This window comes from Pseudophryne corroboree, chromosome 8 (assembly GCF_028390025.1).
Source record: "Pseudophryne corroboree isolate aPseCor3 chromosome 8, aPseCor3.hap2, whole genome shotgun sequence".
Lineage (NCBI taxonomy): Eukaryota > Metazoa > Chordata > Amphibia > Anura > Myobatrachidae > Pseudophryne > Pseudophryne corroboree.
Genome location: NC_086451.1, coordinates 333928874 through 333950399, shown reverse-complemented (window position 1 = coordinate 333950399; position 21526 = coordinate 333928874). Strand labels below are relative to the sequence as shown.

The 21526-nt window shown below is 45.1% G+C and overlaps 1 long non-coding RNA gene and 1 pseudogene across 1 annotated transcript in view; both read left to right on the top strand.

Moving 5' to 3' along the window:
* LOC134947770 (uncharacterized) overlaps positions 1-21526 on the top strand; it is a 214832-nt gene that overhangs the window by 166280 nt on the left and 27026 nt on the right. The window lies entirely within an intron of this gene.
* On the top strand, positions 18189-18308 carry LOC134950091 (5S ribosomal RNA; annotated as a pseudogene).

The window sequence follows — 21526 nt, the reverse complement described above, 5'->3', positions numbered from 1 at the left end:
GGTAAGCGCGCAGCGGTAACGCTGCGCGCCATTGTTCCCACACGCTACACACACAGAACGGGCACTGATGGGTGCAGGGCGCAGGGGGGGCACCCTGGGCAGCAATAAACCTCTGGTCTGGCATATAAGGGTATATTAGGCTGCGGAGGCAGTAAATGAAGAGATCCCCCGCCATTTTTTGAATATTGAAGAGGGACCGAAGCCCGCCGCTGGAGGGGGCGGAGCTTGATCCCTCAGCACTAACAGCGCCATTTTCTCCACAGAACGCTGCAGAGAAGCTGGCTCCCCGGACTCTCCCCTGCTGAACTCGGTAACAGAGGGCTGAAAAGAGGGGGGGGTGGCATGTTTAAGGCGCAGTGAATGTATAACATTGATTATATATATAAAAAGCGCTATCTGGGTTTTATTCCAGTGTCAGTTTGGCGCTGGGTGTGTGCTGGCATACTCTCTCTCTGTCTCCCCAAAGGGACTTGTTGGGGAATTGTCCCCTTATAGATATATCCCTGTGTGTGGGGGTGTCGGTATGTGCATGTCGGCATGTCTGAAGCAAGAGGCACGTCCAAGGAGGAGGTGGAGCAGATGTGTGGTGTATCTCCGTCGGCAATGCCGACTCATGATTGGATGGACATGTGGCATATGTTAACTGCGAGTGTGGCCTCATTGCATAAGAGACTGGACAAAGCAGAGTCCAGGGAGAAAGCAGGGAGTCAATCCACGGATTGGACTGGGTCACAGGGCCCTTCTGGGTCTCAAAAACGTCCCCTATCCCAAATAGTGGACACTGGTACCGACACGGATTCTGACTCCAGTGTCGACTACGATGATGCAAAATTACACCCAAGGGTGGCAAAAAGTATTCAGTGTATGATTATTGCAATAAAAGATGTTTTGCATATCACTGATGACCCCTCTGTCCCTGATACGAGGGTGCGCATGTATAAGGAAAAGAAACCTGAGGTAACCTTTCCCCCATCTCATGAGCTTAACGAGTTATTTGAAAAAGCTTGGGAAACTCCAGATAAAAAACTGCAGATTCCCAAAAGGGTTCTTATGGCGTATCCTTTCCCTGCACAGGACAGGGTACGTTGGGAATCCTCTCCCAGAGTGGACAAGGCTTTAACGCGCCTGTCCAAGAAGGTGGCACTGCCGTTTCCGGACACGGCAGCCCTCAAGGATCCTTTTGATCGCAGACAGGAGACTACTTTAAAGTCTATTTATGTGCATACGGGTGCTTTGCTCAGACTGGCAATAGTATCGGCATGGGTATGTAGCGCAGTTGCAGCATGGACAGATACCTTGTCAGATACCATTTTATTAACCTTGGCCCACATTAAAGATGCAGTCTAATATATGAGGGACGCACAAAGAGACGTTGGGCTGCTGGGTTCCAGAGCCAATGCCATGGCTATTTCTGCGAGACGAGCTCTATGGACCCGCCAATGGACGGGTGATGCAGACTCAAAGAAGCATATGGAGGTTTTACCTTATAAGGGTGAAGTGTTGTTTGGGGAGGGGCTCGCGGACCTGGTTGCCACAGCTACCGCGGGTAAATCTACCTTTTTACCTTTTGTTCCCCAACAGCAAAAGAAAACTCCACAGTATCAGATGCAGTCCTTTCGGTCGCATAAATCCAGAAGAGGTCGGGGCTCCTCCTTCCTTGCCAGAGGTAAGGGTAGAGGAAAGAGAACACCTGCTTCGGCTAGTTCCCAGGAGCAGAAGTCCTCCCCGGCTTCTACAAAATCCACCGCATGACGCTGGGGCTCCCCTAAGGGAGTCCGCACCAGTGGGGGCGCGCCTTCGACTTTTCAGCCAGATCTGGATTCTTTCAGACGTGGATCCTTGGGTGAGGGAAATTGTTTCCCAAGGCTACAAGCTGGAATTCGAAGAGGTGCCCCCTCGCCGATTTTTCAAGTCGGCCTTGCCAGCTTCGTCCCCGGAGAGGGAAGTAGTGTTAGCTGCAATTCAAAAGCTGTGTCCACAGCAAGTGGTGGTCAAGGTTCACCTGGTCCAACAGGGAAAAGGGTATTATTCAACCCTGTTTGTGGTCCCGAAGCCGGATGGTTCGGTCAGACCCATTTTAAATCTAAAATCCCTAAACCTGTACTTGAAAAAGTTCAAATTCAAGATGGAATCGCTCCAAGCTGTAATATCCAGCCTGGAAGGGGGGGATTTGATGGTGTCACTGGACATAAAGGATGCATACCTTCATGTCCCCATATACCTCCCTCATAAGGAGTACCTGAGATTCGCTGTACAGGACTGTCATTACCAGTTTCAGACGTTGCCGTTTGGGCTTTCCACGGCCCCGAGGATTTTCACCAAGGTATTGGCGGAGATGATGGTGCTTCTGCGCAGGCAGGGAGTCACAATTATCCCATACTTGGACGATCTCCTGATAAAGGCGAGATCGAGAGACCAATTGCTGAAGAGCGTGTCGCTCTCCCTGAAAGTGCTGCAACAGCACGGTTGGATTCTCAATCTGCCAAAGTCACAATTGGTTCCAACAACTCGGCTATCATTCCTAGGCATGATTCTGGACACGGAACAAAAGAGGGTTTTTCTCCCATTGGAAAAAGCCCAGGATCTCCAGAACATGGTCAGAGACCTGCTAAAACCAAAAAGAGTGTCTGTTCATCAATGCACTCGAGTTCTGTGGAAAATGGTGGCAGCCTACGAGGCCATCCCCTTCGACAGGTTTCATGCGAGGACTTTTCAGTGGACAAGTGGTCCGGGTCCCATCTACAAATACATCAGAAAATAGCCCTGTCCCCAGGGCCAGGGTGTCTCTCCTGTGGTGGCTGCAGAGTGCTCACCTTCTAGAGGGTCGCAGGTTCGGCATTCAAGACTGGGTTCTGGTGACCACGGACGCGAGCCTCCGAGGATGGGGAGCAGTCACACAAGCAAGACATTTTCAGGGGCTATGGTCAAGCCAGGAGGCTTGTCTACACATCAACATACTGGAATTGAGGGCCATATACAACGGCCTACGACTAGCGGAGAATCTTCTTCGCGACCTACCGGTGCTGATTCAATCAGACAACATCACAGCCGTGGCTCATGTAAACCGCCAAGGCGGGACAAGGAGCAGAGTGGCGATGGCGGAAGCCGCCAGGATTCTTTGCTGGGCGGAAAATCACGTAAGCGCTCTGTCAGCTGTCTTCATTCCGGGACTGGACAACTGGGAAGCAGACTTCCTCAGCAGACACGATCTCCATCCGGGAGAGTGGGGACTTCATCAAGAAGTTTTTGCAGAGATAACAAGTCTTTGGGGAATTCCTCAAATAGACATGATGGCGTCATGCCTCAACAAAAAGCTTCGGAGGTATTGTGCCTGGTCTCGGGACCCTCAGGCAGTAGCAGTAGACGCCCTAGTGACACCATGGGTGTTTCAGTCGGTCTATGTATTTCCTCCTCTTCCTCTCATCTCAAAAATATTGAGAATCATAAGACAAAGAAGAGTGGAGACAATACTCATTGTCCCAGATTGGCCTCGAAGGGCCTGGTACTCAGATCTTCAGGAAATGCTCACAGGAGATCCGTGGCCTCTTCCTCTCAGGGAGGACCTGTTACAGCAGGGGCCATGTGTGTTCCAAGACTTACCGCGGTTACGTTTGACGGCATGGCAGTTGAACACCGAATCCTAGCTTGGAAAGGTATTCCGGAGGAAGTTATCCCTACTCTGATAAAGGCTAGGAAGGAGGTGACGGCAAAGCATTATCACCGTATCTGGAGGAAGTATGTATCTTGGTGTGAAGCCAAGAATGCTCCTACGGAAGATTTCCATCTGGGCCAGTTTCTCCACTTTCTACAGACAGGAGTGGATATGGGCCTGAAGTTAGGCTCCATTAAGGTACAGATTTCGGCCCTGTCTATATTCTTTCAGAGGGAATTGGCTTCTCTCCCAGAAGTCCAGACGTTTGTGAAGGGAGTGCTGCACATCCAGCCCCCCTTTGTTCCCCCAGTGGCACCGTGGGACCTTAACGTGGTGTTAAGTTTCCTGAAATCTCACTGGTTTGAACCTCTTCAATCAGTGGAATTAAAATTTCTCACGTGGAAGGTGGTCATGTTATTGGCCTTGGCATCTGCAAGGCGGGTGTCCGAATTGGCAGCCTTGTCCCACAAGAGCCCCTATTTGATTTTCCATGTGGATAGAGCAGAGTTGAGGACACGTTCCCCAATTTTTGCCTAAGGTGGGTTTCTTCATTTCATATGAACCAACCTATTGTGGTGCCTGTGGCTACGGGGGACTGGGAGGACTCCAAGTCCCTGGATGTAGTCAGGGCCTTAAATATTTATGTAGCCAGGACGGCTAGGGTTAGGAAAACAGAGCCTCTGTTTGTCCTGTATGCAGCCAACAAAGTTGGCGCTCCTGCTTCTAAGCAGACTATTGCTCGCTGGATCTGTAACACGATTCAGCAGGCTCATTCGATGGCTGGATTGACGTTACCAAATTCGGTAAAGGCCCATTCCACTAGGAAGGTGGGCTCTTCTTGGGCGGCTGCCCGAGGCGTCTCGGCATTACAGCTTTGCTGAGCAGCTACTTGGTCGGGTTCAAACACTTTTGCAAAATTCTACAAGTTTGATACCCTGGCTGATGAGGACCTCGCATTTGCTCAGTCGGTGCTGCAGAGTCATCCGCACTCTCCCGCCCGGTTGGGAGCTTTGGTATAAAGCCCATGGTCCTTACGGAGTCCCCAGCATCCTCTAGGACGTAAGAGAAAATAAGATTTTAAACCTACTGGTAAATCTTTTTCTCCTAGTCCGTAGAGGATGCTGGGCGCCCATCCCAGTGCAGACTACATCTGCAAGACTTGTATATAGTTGTTGCTTTCATAAGGGTTATGTTACAGTTGGAATCGGTCTTTGACTGATACTGTTTTTTGTTCATACTGTTAACTGGTTGCGTATATTCCAGGTTATATGGTAAGAATCTTGCCCTTAGATTAGGGGTGGGCAAAATACGGCCCGCGGGCCGGATGCGGCCCGCAAACCGATCCTGCCCGGCCCACTGCCTCCCACCAGCGAGCAATGACAAGCGGCCCGACTGCTTGTCATTGCTCTGCAGTACCTTAAAGCAGTCTCCCCTGCTGCTGCTGCACGGCGCCTTCAGAGTCCCCAGTGACAACGGCTGTGTTCAGCCGAAAAAGGGGCGGAGCTACGGGCCGACGAGGGGGCGTGGTCACACGGGGCCTAATGGGGGCGGGGCTACACGGGACAAGAGCAGACTACTACAGATCAATCCTTCCTGCCACTACCAGCCAGATCGGTGAGTTACTGGAAAAAGTGAGTGAAAGAAATAAAGTGTGTGTGTTAGTGTGCGTATATTTGTGTGTGCGGGCAGTGGCGTCAGACTGTTTTTAGGTTGGGGGTAGAGGTCTTTAGCTCTCACTGTACCAACCCCTCCCGTGTTCTGTCACCATGTCACCCCCCCATGTTCTGTCACAGTGACACCCCCCGTGTTCTGTCACTGTCACCCCAGTGTTCTGTCACCGTGTCACCCCCCGTGTTCTGTCACCGCCCGTGTTCTGTCACTGTGTCACCCCCACCGTGTTCTGTCACTGTGTCACACCCCAGTGTTCTGTCACTGTGTCACACCCCAGTGTTCTGTCATTGTGTCACACCCCCGTGTTCTGTCACTGTGTCACACCCCAGTGTTCTGTCACCCCCCGTGTTCGGTCACTGTGTCACCCCCACCGTGTTCTGTCACTGTGTCACCCCAGTGTTCTGTCATTGTGTCACACCCCCGTGTTCTGTCACTGTGTCACACCCCAGTGTTCTGTCACCCCCCGTGTTCGGTCACTGTGTCACCCCCACCGTGTTCTGTCACCGTGTCACCCCAGTGTTCTGTCATTGTGTCACACCCCCGTGTTCTGTCACTGTGTCACACCCCCGTGTTCTGTCACTGTGTCACACCCCCGTGTTCTGTCACTGTGTCACCCCAGTGTTCTGTCACCGTGTCACCCCCACCGTGTTCTGTCACTGTCACCCCCACCGTGTTCTGTCACTGTCACCCCCCCTCCCCCCCGTGTTCTGTCACTGTGTCACCCCCCCGTGTTCTGTCACTGTGTCACCCCCCGAGTTCTATCACTGTGTCACACCTTTCCCCAGGGGCCATAAGACACTGGATAATTTGCTTGCTGCGCAATGATTATCCCAAATAAAATGTTAATGTGTAAAAGGGGGCTCTACCTGCTGTAATGTGTAAAAGGGGGCTCTACCATCCATACTGTGTATAAGGGAGCTCTACCTGCCATAATGTGTGTAAAAGGGGCTCTACCTGCCATAATGTGTGTAAAAGGGGCTCTACCTGGTGTAATGTGTGTAAGTGGCGCTACTGTGTGGCGCAATTTGAATAATGGAGCAGCCTAATATGAATCTGTATTATTTTTTGGCCATGCCCCTTCCGCACGAAGCCACGTTCCTATATTTTTGGCACGTGGGGGGGCTTCTATTTTATGCGTGGCCCATGGATAGTGACAAGAAAGTGTCAAGTGGCCCCTCAGCTGAAATAATTGCCCACCCCTGCCTTAGATTAACAAAATCCTTTCCTCATATTGTCCATCTCCTCTGGGCACAGTTCTCTAACTGAGGTCTGGAGGAGGGGCATAGAGGGAGGAGCCAGTGCACACCCATACTAAAAGTTCTTTATAGTGCCCATGTCTCCTGCGGAGCCCGTCTATACCCCATGGTCCTTACGGAGTCCCCAGCATCCTCTGCGGACTAGGAGAAAAAGATTTACCGGTAGGTTTAAAATCTTATTTTATGCAGCAGAAAGATAGTGAGAACAAACCGGCTCATTTGCTGACACTGCATTTTGGTGCAAATTTGAACCACAGTGGCTATTAACAATTAGATTTGCTTTGTACAAGTTACAAGTGCCTGACTTGTACTTATGCATTTTACACATATAGACAATAATTTCAGCAAGTGGTGTAAAAAGAAGGGGCTGTTACATTTACTATAAAACACCAATCTGTTTAGGGATCACTGGACAACTGCAAGGTAGGAGGACACAGCACAGGACACATTACAGTATTTGCACATTTTGTAGCTATACAAATCTATAAACATTTTTTGCTGTGTATTGGACATAAGACATGTATGGAAATCACAACATAACTCTGGAGAACTGCATAAGTGTATCTTTACTCAGTGCAATCATGCAAAAAACTATGCAGCAGAAGCACTTCCTGTAACAAACACTTCCTTTATAACAAGGACATGACAGGGATGCAATTTCCACCATACTGCATACATCTACAGGACATTCAACCCTATATAAATATATTAAACACCATTCTCTGGTATGGAAACACAAGCTCCCCAAATTGAGCACTTTTTCAGTTTTAAATCAGGTGAATGTGCCCCACAGTTGTTTTGGTGACAACAATAGATAGGTATATATCAGGCCAATCTGTGCCTTACTGGTATAATGGAAATAAAGGCAGCTGTTGCCAGGCTGCGTCACATGTGTGAGCCATTATGAAACAATCCTGGACAGGTAAGTGGTAACGGAAGTACTTCGGGAGTGGGCGGTGTAAGGAGGTGACACTGCATCCTTACATTGGCCCTCATTCCGAGTTGATCGCTAAGAGTCATCGCATCGCAAATGTCCGAAATGTAAGTATCTGCGCATGCGCAAATGCGTGATTACGCATGCGCGAAGACATACGTACGACAACTGTGCAAAATTACTTTGGGAAAAAAAAGCCGTAACTGCCAAACGAAAACGAGGAGTGGCGTGGGCGTGGCGGAGGCGAGACTTCGCAATGCTCCGACATGGGCGTGAAAGTGGGCGTACTGTGTGGGAGTATGCAACTTGCAATGGGCGTGTTTTTCGCAAATAAACTTTGTCGCTGTTAAAACTAACATAGGAAACCGTAGCAACATTCACGCAGCAGCAGAGTAGGTCTGCAGTTACTCTACATTTGCGAAGTACTGGTACAAGTGTGTATGCAGTAATTAGCAGTTAATTGGAGAGCACATTCATCTGATGTTCAATTACTTGTTAATTACTGAGCACATGAAAGTTACCAACCAGCAATTGACTGAACACACATTACATGTTTATTCTACTCACATATTAATCGCACACACTGTGAAATAAGGTTGTTATTTGTGTTTAACTTGGTGTGTAAGCATTGTGACGAAATGTTTTAATGTGTGTTAGACTACTAAATACAAACAAGTTACATTTTTATTTAAAGTTATATAATTCTGCAACATTCTGATTAATTAACCAACACCCACATAATGCCGCATACACTATGTTTTATTTTTAAAAGTCACAATAATATATGTTTTTAACATCTGTCAATGTTTTCAATGATGTCATGTTGTCCAAAGATATTTTATCAAGTTGTCGTGTCTGTTTTATTAATATGGACATTAAAGTGTGGTGCAAAACATACCTTTTTTATCATTTTTGTTTAATTTTAAGGAGAATTAGCAGATTGGTCACCAAGTGTCTATATGTTGACCTAATCTTTTGGTAACTAAGATTTTGCTAATGCATTACCTTCAAGAAATTGCACACATTTTTTAATTTTTATTTTTATTACAGTAATAATATTATCCAACATTTAAACATGGCTCCACATGAGTCTCACAGGCAGAGATAGACCAAGCACCAAGCAGATGGCACTGACAAAAATTATATTGCAGAACTCAGTACTCTGCAAATTTCTGCTTCTGACAAAAGTATCTTATAAATTCATAAATTCAACATATTTCACACCCTGCCACACAAAAATGTGACACAAACTGAGAAATAATTAGTATCCACCACACAAACACAACAATACACAGCACACTAGTGAGAGGAAGATGGCTCTGTTGTTTTTTAAAAGAAACTCACAGGCTACAATTCCTCCAAACAGAAAAAAGTCATTTCACTAAGAGGGAGTGATCCATTCTGGCCACACAAGCCAAGTCCAAAATAACATAGAGGCAACTACAAAAACATGGGTGCTGCCCATCTGGAGAGACATCACTTTCTTCTTTTTCGCCCCGCCTGAGGCTGATCTTCTTTGCTTGGTCTGCGGAGTGACCTTCGTTGGGCCTGCCCAGTGACCTGTTCTTCCTGGGCAGGGGCAGGGGAGGGAGCCGATGTGGTTGGCTCTCTGCCACTGTGGGCAAGGGAGACAGCGATGGCCTGGAGCCCTTGCAAGATGTTAGTTGCAAGGCTTTGGTTTGAGGAGGCCAGTTGTTCTTGGGCCTGCCTGATCTCTGCCAGACTTTGGCAGAGTTGAGCAACACCTTGCTCAACACAGGTTCGGATCTCAGTGAGCCGGACAGTTATCTGGCTTACCTCCCGGATGACCCCGTCTTGAAATGTGTTTAGGCTCTCACCATACCTAGCAATTTCAAGCAGGATCTCCGGGATAGCAGAGGGTTGGGTGGGGGGGCCAGTAGGAACCTGCATAGGTGGGTTTTGTTGGCCCACACTGGCAGACCCACTAGGTCCCTCCACCTCAGCCTCAACCACATAACCGGCCTGTGACTCAAACTGTTCACCCCCCTGTGCTGTGTTTTGTGGCAAGCAAATAGAAGAATGTGTGGGGGAAAAGTTGGAGTCAAAATTAGTTTAAGATTATTAATACAGTTCAAATTTCAGACAAATACATGTGTAAACTTACCTTCCAAGTCATGTCCCGTCAGAATCTCAGGCAGGTCCGTGTCCATATGAGACACCCCTTGGCCCTCCTCATAACTCACACAGGCCATCGCCATCTCCTCCAAGTCAGTAAACTCCACAGCGACAGGTGGTCCCCCCCCTGTTGCCCTTGAGGCATTCCACTCCGCAGCCCTCTTTGCCTTCAGGCGGGATTTGAAGTCGGCCCACCTACATAAATATTGTGAAAGAGGGAAAAAGTTGAGTCTTCTTATTGTTCAAAGTAAATATATAGCACACATGTTCTGCTTGTGTTTGCTAGACATAACATGACATGTAACTACATTTTTTATGCAACTTAGCACAGAAAAAGGATTGTCAAGATGCACTTACCGTCGTCTCACTTCCTGTGATGTTCTGACGACAGAGCCAACTTCATTCACAGATTTTGTGATGTCTCTCCAGATGCGTTCTTTGGAAGCAGCCCCCATGTTTTTGGGGCCCCTATGTATTTTGGACATGGCCTGCGTGACCAAGACACGCAACTCCCTCTTAGTGAATGCAGGCTGTCTTTTTTTCCGTCTGGAGGTAGCCTGTGAGGTTTCTTCAGGTTGGTCATCTCCATCTTCCTCCTCACTAGCAGCTTCTGTCTGCTGTGTTTGTGTGGCTAAAGTCAATTCTCCCTCAGTTTGCTCACTATGTGTGTGTGGCAGGGTATCCACACTCAATTGTTGAGGTTCAGAAGCAGAAATTTGCAGAGTACTAGGTCCTGCATTAACCTCCGCAGAGGCGTATTCTAACAAGCGCCTTTGACACTCTATCCGTTGTTTCTGCAATGCCATCTGCTGCTCTGCAATGCGGTCTATCTCTGCTGCGATTTGCTCACGAGAAGCCATGTTTGTGATGACGTGTGTACGCCGAGGTGTGTGCGCTTATATACCTACGTGCGACTCGTTAATTCACACAGGTGTACACTGTTATTCTGTTGAATGATTGCACTGCTTATTTAAGGGCCTACTGTGCATGCTGTAAGTGTTGGTAGTTTGGCGTTTGAGTTGTTGGCTTGTGCGGGAAGGTGATAGTGGAATTGGCAGAGTGAGTAATTGTCAAGCATACCTTTGTCCTTTTCTTTGCGTTTTGAATATAGACAGTGGCATTTTTTGTGGGTATTTTCGTTTGTGAGTATTGTTTTTTTTTGTGTTGGCAAGTTTTTTTAATACATTTTAATATTTTAATTTTTATAACACATATATATTTTGCAAGTCCATTTGTGAAAATATTCCCGTGCTTCTTTGTTTTGACTGTCATTAGTGTTCTCTTGTAGGAATTTACTTTTTGTTGAGAAAAAGCAAATTTTTTTTCAATTTTGGGTGTGGTCCACAAAAACAAGACTTTATTTCTTTAGGAGCAGGTAAGTGTCGTTGGCCTGTGTTGGAGCTTGTTTGTTGGAAGTGTCTGTATGCTGTTTTTGACTGTCATTTGTGTTCTCTTGTAGGAGTTTATTTTTTGGTGATAAAAACCAATTTTGTATTCATTTTTGGGTGTGGTCCACAAAAACAAGACTTTATTTCTTTAGGAGCAGGTAAGTGTCCTTGGCCTGTGTTGGAGCTTGTTTGTTGGAAGTGTCTGTATGCTGTTTTTGACTGTCATTTGTGTTCTCTTGTAGGAGTTTATTTTTTGGTGAGAAAAACCAATTTTGTATTCATTTTTGGGTGTGGTCCACAAAAACAAGACTTTATTTCTTTAGGAGCAGGTAAGTGTCCTTGGCCTGTGTTGGAGCTTGTTTGTTGGAAGTGTCTGTATGCTGTTTTTGACTGTCATTTGTGTTCTCTTGTAGGAGTTTATTTTTTGGTGAGAAAAACCAATTTTGTATTCATTTTTGGGTGTGGTCCACAAAAACAAGACTTTATTTCTTTAGGAGCAGGTAAGTGTCCTTGGCCTGTGTTGGTGCTTGTTTGTGTTTGTTAATTTTTTTTTTTATTTGTTTTTTAAAGTTTGCTAAACAAAGTGTTTGGGTTTTCCAGGATTAATCTGCAAAGTAGTGTTTGTCTTTCCTGGACTAGGTACTAAATTTCTTATTTTTTTGGTATTTTTTTTTAATAAAGTTTTTTTGCATTAATATATGTTTTTTATATCCAAATATTAAATTTAGTTTTATTTGCTTTTTATTTTTGCATTTTGGACATGAATTCAACACAGAAAAAATGTACGCTCCTGCAGTAAGTTGACACCACAATTGTAAAAACAGTTATTGTGTAAAATTTTGGAAAACTTTGAATTATTTTTTTTTTACATTTCTTAACATTCTCTCCAAAAAGTGTGTGATGTCAATACATATTGCGGCAGAAGCCCTACCTCCCCAACCCACGCCAGCACTCCCACCCCAACCGCCAGCCCCACAACCACAGCCGGCTCCTCATCAACCAAGGCAACGGAGGCGTGCTAGGCCACCAATTTTCAGAACCCGTGTCAGACTTTTTGGGATGCCAGATGATGTGGTGGTGCGTAGATACCGGCTGCCACCACATCTAATCCTAGACACTCTCTCCATAATAGAGAGTGATCTGGAGTCTGAAATTCGGTATCCTACAGCAATACCACCATTGACACAATTCCTTGCAGTGTTACATTTTTTGGCCACAGGATCATTCCAGCATGTGGTTGGAGACCTGGTTGGCATGTCGCAGGGCCAGTTCAGTAAGGTCCTGCGACGTGTCTGCCAGGCTTTCCTCAAGCGTGTTAAGCAATTTATTGCTATGCCTTTGGATGTTGGTGCCCTAGATGTGGTGAAGCGGCAATTTGCGGAAGGTGGTAGTCGCTTCCCACATGTTATTGGGGTTGTGGATGGCACACATGTAGCTATTCAGCCACCAAAACATAATGAAGAAATTTTTAGAAACAGGAAACTGTTTCATTCTCTGAATGTAATGGTTGTTTGTGGGCCATCCCTCCAGATCCTTTCCCTGAACGCAAAGTTTACTGGAAGTTCCCATGATGCGTATGTCATTAGACAATCAGGGATATGGCAGAGATTAAGATCAAGTCAACCACCAGACATGTGGTTATTGGGTGAGTTGTTGCTCAAATTTTTTTGAATAAAAAAAAAATAAAAATTAAATTTTTTATATCTAAATTTTTGCTTTTATTCCAACAGGAGACCGTGGATATCCTTGCACCCCCTGGCTCATGACTCCTTACCGTAATCCCAGGCCAGGACCACAGATGGCATTTAACTCCGCGCTTACTGCCACTAGGCAGCTGGTGGAGCGCACAATTGGTGTCCTGAAAGGGCGGTTTCGTGTTCTCCACCGCACTGGTGGCGACATCATGTATTCGCCGGAGATGGCAAGTAAAATAGTGGTCCTGTGCGCAATACTCCATAATATCGCGGTAAGGAGTAGTGTAGAGCTTCCTCAGGCAGAGGAATTGCCTGATGAGGAGCCAGGGGTTGTGCCACGCTTCGGTGGGGGGAGTGTGACACGGAGGGGGAGCCAAGTGAGGGCAAGAATTGTAGCAGAATATTTCAGGTATAGTGTTTATATATTTTATATTTGCCAAAATAATACAACACAGTATGCTTCTGTTTTATAAACCATGATTTCAATTTGTATGATCTTGTAAAGTGATTGGGTACGGATTTTGTGGTGTTGGAATGTGTAATTGTTTTTGGTTCAAAATACAAAAACACGTTAAGCTTACAATGTTTATTTTGAAATTTAAATACTGTAATGTTGCTAAATAGTGTCCTTATTTGTTTTATATCATCAAATCCTGATTATGTAACCAAACACACAAACAAATGATACTCAATGTTTCACACTTTGTGACTGTCCAGCTGAATTATCACACGAACTGTGGTGAGTACACAGATATGTTTAGTATTTGTAACTAAAGTCTGTGTCTCTGTGTGTGTTTTGTTTGCTTAAATTTGTGTACCAAACATTTTCGCTTCTGCTATTGCGTTTTTACGCTCGTGCCAAATAACACTCTGCTTTTCACAGCATTGCAAAGATCAATAAAGTTAATAGAAATGACAACATAGATTTTTGACCAATCACATGCTAACAGACACTATAAATATATGCCCAAATAAGGAAAACGCCATTGCCATGATGCGTGCAGCACCGTTCACCAGGCGGGAGCTCCGCGTGCTGGTTGCGGTGATGGACCGCCGCGTAGGCCGCGTTGGGCGCTTCATCCCCAATCGGGTGAAGCGCGAGGCCTACGCGGAGGTCCGCCGCCTGCTGCGGACGCGAGTCCGCAGCAGGCGGACAATCATCCAGCTCGAAAGGAGGTGGAGTGATCTCCGTAGGCGGACTCCAGATTTGTTGGCGGAGATCCGCCATCAAATCCGTGCGCTGCATACACGAAGTAAGTTACCTTACATAAGTTTTTTGCACTAAATTGTGCTAATGTGTTATTTTCCAATTTTTGGCCTTCCGTAATTTAAGTAACAATTGTTAAATACAATGAGCACTGCAGGGGAAGCATATGTAACATGTGCAGAGAGAGTAAGTTTTGGTTGGGGTGTGTTAAATCAGGTGCAAAAATTTGCAAGGCTAAAATAAAGCTGCATGTATTTACCCTGGCCATAATTTTAAATTTTTTTAAAAAAACACACTCTCTCGGGACATGTTATATCTGCCACCCCTGCACTGCACATGCTTTTGGCCAATTGCCTACTCAATACCTGCTGTAAACCCCTTGGATTTGCAGACATTTTACAGTAAGTGGTAGGCTAATTGCAACCTGCAATGCCCTTTTATGGAAATTAGGACACTGTGTGTGGTTAGGTAAAACAGTACTGACTGTAGCAAAGTAACACCAAACAAGTGCATGTTTACAAAAAATAAGAAGCAGGCAGGAAATTAATCCACAATACTTGATCAGTGCAGGCTATATAATAAGGTGCCTTGAATAGTAATCTGGTGATGTTGCTGAGACCAATCACTATGACTCAATTGCCTAGATTAAGGAATGAGCTTCAAAGTTAAATTTTAGACTCATTTTGTTTGCTGTGGCCAACATGAAGAGGATCTTAACATGTTTGCTTTTCTTTGGAACAAAACAAATAATTTAACAATGAACAGAACATTGATAAAACAAATTGATTACTATGTAATTTATCATGTTTGAACAATTTGAACAATATTATCATTCTAGGACAACAACAACGGCAAAACTCCCCACCCCCTTCCCCTTCTCACTCCCCCTCCCCTTCTCACACCCCCTCCCCTTCTCACTCCCCCTCCCCTTCTCACTCCCCCTCCCCTTCTCACTCCCCCTCCCCTTCTCACTCCCCCTCAGCTTCCCAGTCCCCCTCATCTTCCCAGGCCCCATCAGCTTCCCTGGCCCACTCCACTTTACATTCCCCTTCTCACCACACCTCTCCATCTCTTTCTGGGACCCCTTCTCCTTCCCATACCCCTTCTCCTTCAAAATCAACATCACAATCTGAACCACCCTCACCCTCTATTGCTTTAACTTTTTCTCCGCCCCCCTCGCCCTCTCAATCAGACCCCCCCTCTGAAATTGCGGACCAAATCCAGCCTCCTTCCCCCATCCAGCCTCCTTCCCCAATCCCTCCTCCTTCCCCAATCCCTCCTCCTTCCCCAATCCCTCCTCCTTCCCCCATCCAGCCGCCTTCCCCCATCCAGCCAACATCCCCACCAAGTGAATGGGCAGAGGAAGCCCCTGCCGAACGTTCCGGGAGTCTGGATGTTGCCGTGGAAAGTAAGTATATTTTAATTTTTTTTAAAAATGATTACCCACTTACACTTACAATGCCAAAACATGCAGTGTTGTACTGTTTGAATTCTTGGACCCTGGAAAAATATATAAAAATTTAATCATGGTGTACATGTTGCCTTTACATATTTGTGAGTGTCATTATATGTACAGTGTGTATGTGTGCAATGTTTTGTGTGTCCACTCTAGGTTGACACTCATTAGGTAGCCAGGGTTGCCAGGAGAACAGGGTTTATATGTGTTACTTTTTCTGGGAAACAGTTAGACCTGAGTGGAGTTTAGTATGTTTGCCTTTTACACTTGGGCCTGTGTAGTCTGAATATTTACACTTAAAAATCACATGCTTCACTTTGTTATGCAGCCGAATGACACACTGTTTTTTTGTGTGAAAGTTACATTCTCAAAATTAATAAGTGTTCAAGTCAAACATGTTTGCACTTATTTAGTAAGGGCAGCTTTCATGGAGTGTGGGAATGCTATGATATGTTGGCCTTCTGAAGATGTGGATATGCAGTGTGATGATGCAGGACCAACCCACTAAAAATACAAAACAAATAAAACAACAAATGGGAATGAATGCCAACATGGTGTCACACTGACGAAGATGGTAGTTATCTTTAACATGGGATCTCGGACATAGCAATCAATAAGATTATACTTAAAAAATTGGGATCCACTTCTACAATATAATAATCATATTTTTGCTTGATTGCTATGGGCAACGTTCCATCTTAAATATAACTCACATAGTAGTAAATGTAACACATGGTCTGGAACACTTTAAAATCTGATAAAAAGGCTGAGCAGGCTTGTGTGTTCTGCTAATGATTGTACCATAAAACAGGCAGGATGTAGTAACTTTGCCATTAAAGCAGGCCTGTCCAAACTGCGGCACTCCAACTGTTGAGAAACTACACATCCCAGCATGCCCTGACACAGCTTTGCCATTCCCTGACCACAAAACTGTGTAAAGGCATGCTGGTATATGTAGTTTCACAACAGCTGGAGTCCAGCAGCTTGGACATGCCAGCATTTAAGTGTGCTTTGCGCCTTGCTTGGCTAATAAGTAATGTAATTAAGTTATTAATGTTTGTGTTGCATCTTAATTTCAGATGTTGCAGTTGGAGATCCCACAAGCTTTTCAGGGATACTTTACACCATGCGCCAACACCTGCAAGGAATGATGGATTGTGTGGACCATTTGCAAAAATTTGCTTGACTTGTATTATTTGATTTGTAAAAAAAAAAAAATATTAACAAATACAAAAATAAAAAAGTTGATTAAAGTTAACCGGGTGTTGTGTTTATTAATGCAAAAAAGGATCAGCAGATTGGCAGGCAGAATTTGTTTTGTTCAAAAAATTACACACATCTAACGTTACATTTTTACCAAAAAAAAAAGGAGATTATTGTGTTAAGAAACATGTAAACACCTTCATTCACAAACAACACCTTTAAAAATTAAAAAAGTGAAAAAAAAAAAAAAAAAATTTACACTTTGACATGTTGATGGCCAATTATGGCAACAAAGTGTTAATTTTTTTTTATTCTCACACTTAATTGTTTTGGAACATTATCAATCATTACACTAATTGGGTTCGTAATTGAAAAGGGCTTGTGGTCTTTAAAAGGAAAGGTGTCATTGCACTTAATAGGCCAAAAAAACATTTTTGTGCGTTTTACCTTAAAAGTGTGCACTTTTACGCAAAACTTTGTAAATATACTCAAACTTAGTATTTTTACGATTAAGTATGTGTTATTGCGATGATTTCACAATGCTGCGATGGTTTCGCATTACTGCGATGTCATTTGGCGTACGCCCACTTTGTGTAATACTGCGTACGAATGTGCAAAAATACGTTGGGGGCGGAGGTTCGCATATTTACTACATTAACGCAACTTTGCGAATATGTTGTGCGACCGAAAAACTTAGCGATCAACTCGGAATGAGGGCCATTGTATAGTGGTATCCAAAGCATAAGGTTTATTTTATATAGTGATTATATAGTGATCACATAGGCAGCTGCGTTGTCTAGTGGTCACCAGTTGGCTCAGTATCACATGTAAAGGTCATAAGTGGGCTGTGTGATATATTTTGTGATCATTAGAATGCTTTTAATATTGTTTATTTATAAGTAGAGTGGGTCCTGCATGGTCGTAAAGGTCCTGTACCTTATTTCATTAGAAATACCCAGGGGCGGAACTACCATTGGTGTAGCAGGTGCACTGTATTGAGGCCCCTGAGACTAAGGGGCCCACTGATGCCCAGACCAGCAATGAGTTATCTCCTGGTTCCCCCTACAGACCATTTTGAGCAATGTCAGATGAATGGCCCAGTGCAGAGAGCTTTGTGGGCCCCACTGCTGAGGAACCTGGCCCTTACATTAGGTCAGGCCTGGCCAACCTGTGGCTCTCCAGCTGTTGTAAAACTACAAGTCCCATCATGCTTTGCTACAGTTTTGCTATTAGGGAAGGCTAAAACTGTGGCAGGGCATGCTGGGATGTGTAGTTTCACAACATCTGGAGAGCCACAGGTTGGCCAGGCCTGCATTAGGTAATTGTATATGCACAAGAAAAGAAGTATGACTCTTGTTTGGGCGCACTCTTGTATTAGTATCTAAATGTTAATAGGTAACTGATAACCAAAAAATAGGAAGGTAGTCTTTGTTTCTGCTCTTAGGGATACAAAGGGACTCGGTATGCCCTATAGGACATATGTATGAAAAAATAATGCAGCTACCACCCAATCTTATCCCTAACTCTTTTCTGAAGAGTACGTTATCCTTCCGTTTCGGTGCACTCTCATTGGTGGCACAGGGTCAAATCTTTCTACGACCATACCCCATGCGCTCACGCCCGATCTCGTCCGATCTTGGAAGCTAAACGAAGGCGGGCTGGGTCAGTACCTAGATGGGCGACCTCTAGGGAATACCCAGTGGAGTAGGAGGTTTTTTCTTCCTTGTTAGAAGAACACCAACAGCAGCATCACCACTTATACTTTATTTCTATACCTTTGTATCCTCAATCGTCATGAACTATCTATAACAGTGGTTGACTATCAGTTTTTTCTTATACTGTGGGTTTTCCCACCCACTCACACAACCCAACAAAGGGTGCATTAATACAAACACAGTTTGTACAGATCTTTGGCAGACGGAAGCAGTTTAATATGTAGCTACCTTCCAATATGCGGTTATCCAGGCATAACTAAGATCTGAACATTTCATTATTTTTTCATACATATGTCCTATAGGGCATACCGAGTCCCTTTGTATCCCTAAGAGCAGAAACAAAGACTACCTTCCTATTTTTTGGTTATCAGTTACCTATTAACATTTAGATACTAATACAAGAGTGCGCCCAAACAAGAGTCATACTTCTTTTCTTGTGCATATACAATTGTCTCCTTTTTTTGACTCTGGGCGCACCGCCATACGGACAGATAGGAATTTCCACAAACTATGTCCATTTCTGGCTACTATGTGATTAATAACGTATTTTGAATCCAAGGTTGGTGCAGGATCAAAAACCCTCTCTTTTTTCCTTACATTAGGTAGGCAGGGCTGACCTTATGCATGCCAGATTGATACAGGAGTCCTACCACCTATCAGCGCTGATGATCACAGTCACATACTGCCTCTAAATAACAGATGCTGTACATGTTTTTCTGATTCACTGCTGTCTGTCAATTAACAGCAGCTTACAACCAGTGTAACTGGTACTGTACCAAACTGAGGAAAGCACAAGGGGTGGGGGTCCATGTCACAGACAGACCAAAGGCGCTGTTTTTCTGGCCCCACCAAGGTACATTGCCCCTGTTCTCCGCACCACCAGTGGCGTAAGTTCATCACAGTTGCCCGGAGGCAAGATAAATATTGGTGCCCCCCTATTTCCTATATTAAGATAAATATATGTATGCATGTGTGCGTGTGTATGTGTGTGTGTGTGTGTGTGTGTGTGTGTGTGTGTGTGTGTGTGTGTGTGTGTGTGTGTGTGTGTGGAGTGTTCTGAAAAAAATTATATACTGTATTTATACATTTAATTGTTTTGTTTATTTTAAATCACACATTTCTTAGCAGTCATACCCAGGATTAGAACCCAAGACCTGTTACACTAACAGCAGACACTTTACTGATGGAGTTATTTGCTCCTGTACAAGAAGCATGATAATTTTAACTATATGAAGTTACGTGTAATTGTCAGAGTAGTATCTTCATATAGTTAAAATTCTCATATTTCCTATACAGGAGCAAACAGCTTCCTCAGTAAGGTATCAGCTTCCAGTGTAATAGGTTGTGGTTTCTAATCCTGGGTGTGATACTTGTAAACTGTGTATCTACAGTGTAATAAAAAGAGTGGAATTTGTAAGGTGCAGGGACCAGTGAGGAAGTTGGCCACTGAAAAGATAGCGGAAGCTATCAATTAACTTAATTCAGTGGTGTCACAGAATGGGAGGATAGGTGCCCCCCTTCAGAGCAGGAGCCCGGCGGCAGATGACTCCGTTGCCTCCCAGAGTTCTGCCTCTGCGCACCGCGCAGGATATTGTGTTTGTAAACCTGTCACCCACTGCCTATCCCTGTCACCCATTGTCTCCCCCGTCATCCTCTACCTCCCCCTGCCTACCACTGTCACCGTCTGCATCCCCTTGCCCTCTGATGTTACCCTATGACTCTCTATGTCAACCTCTGCTTCCTCCTGCTGTACACTGTCGCCCTCTGCCTCTCTCTGTCACCCACTGCTGTGTGGCAATTTATGAACTTGTGTTGGGGTGGAGAAGGGGCCCAAATTATATTTTTGCACCTGGGCCCACTACTCACAAGATCCACAACTGGAAATACCATTGCAATTGCAATGTATTACTGTAAAGTATGCCACATTTTCGCAAATTACATTTGCAATTCATTTTACTATTTACTTTTTTATCCTCAGCACCACAAAAGCCACTTGATTTTAATGATGAGACAGATGAGAGACTGCTCCTGAATGGGTGTCTGCCTATTAAGTAGGCTGGCTTAACGGTCTTTAACCCATTTCAAGTAGGATCATTTAGCCATATGAATGATGTCTGTCAACGAACAGAAGAAGATTCCAGATAAGTATATTATAATCTGGCTACACTACAGAAAATGTACTGCAGTGTCAATATTATTTATTTATTTAAGTATTTCTTTATTTGATGGGTCCACCCTATTTATTATTTTTAGAATTTTACCCTGCAAACCACTGCAAAGAAAATCCTGCAGCTTGGAGGTCACAATCTCTACATGTGACTTCAAAACCACCTAAAAAAAAATAGGGCCTAATTCAGACTTGAACGTAGCCATGCAAAATTTTGCACGGCTACGATCAGTTACTCAGACATGTGGGGGAACGGCGTCCGCCCCGCATGTCTGGCACTGCCCCGCTGCACAAGTACAAAAGCATCACACAGTGGCGATGCTTTTGTACTTGACGAGTAACTCCCTACCAGCGCAGCTCCTGCGCGGTGGCAGGGAGCTACTCGTCGCTGTCCGGGTCGCAGCGGCTGCGTGTGACGTCACACAGCTGCCGCGGCCCACCCCCCGCACGGTCCGGGCACGCCTGCATTGACCAGACCGCGCCCCTAAAATGGCTACCAAACACCGCCGGCCCGTCCCCTATGCGCAGTTCAGACCTGATCGGCTGCTGTGCGAAAACGCACAGCAGCGATCAGGTCTGAATTAGGCCCATAGACTAGTCAGGGCTGTCTTAACAGCAGTGTGGGCCCTTGGGCACAGCAATACACTGGGGCCCCTACCCATCCTCCATGAGTGGGGGTGCTATCAGCGGCAGCTTTGATGTCCCACAGGCGATAGGAGTGTTCTATCTTCCGCTCAGCATGTAGGACCTGGAGCAGTAATTTCTGCTAATTACTCCTTTACTTCACAGGGAGAGAGAACACTAACTGTAAAAGGTGGCATTTGGCTGAATGAAGGGCCCCAGTACATGACTTTCAGGGTGGTATAGGGTGTTTAATACGTAAGGGAGGGGCCGATAGTGGAGTGGGCTTAATTTTCATAATTTTCTGGTGACAGAGCAGCTTGCTTGACTGCAGATATCTCAAGTTCCTGCAAAAAGATTTCTTAGCTTTGAATGGGATAAAAAATTAGAGTGTCTCACCTTCAGGAGGTACTGAGGACTTGGGGA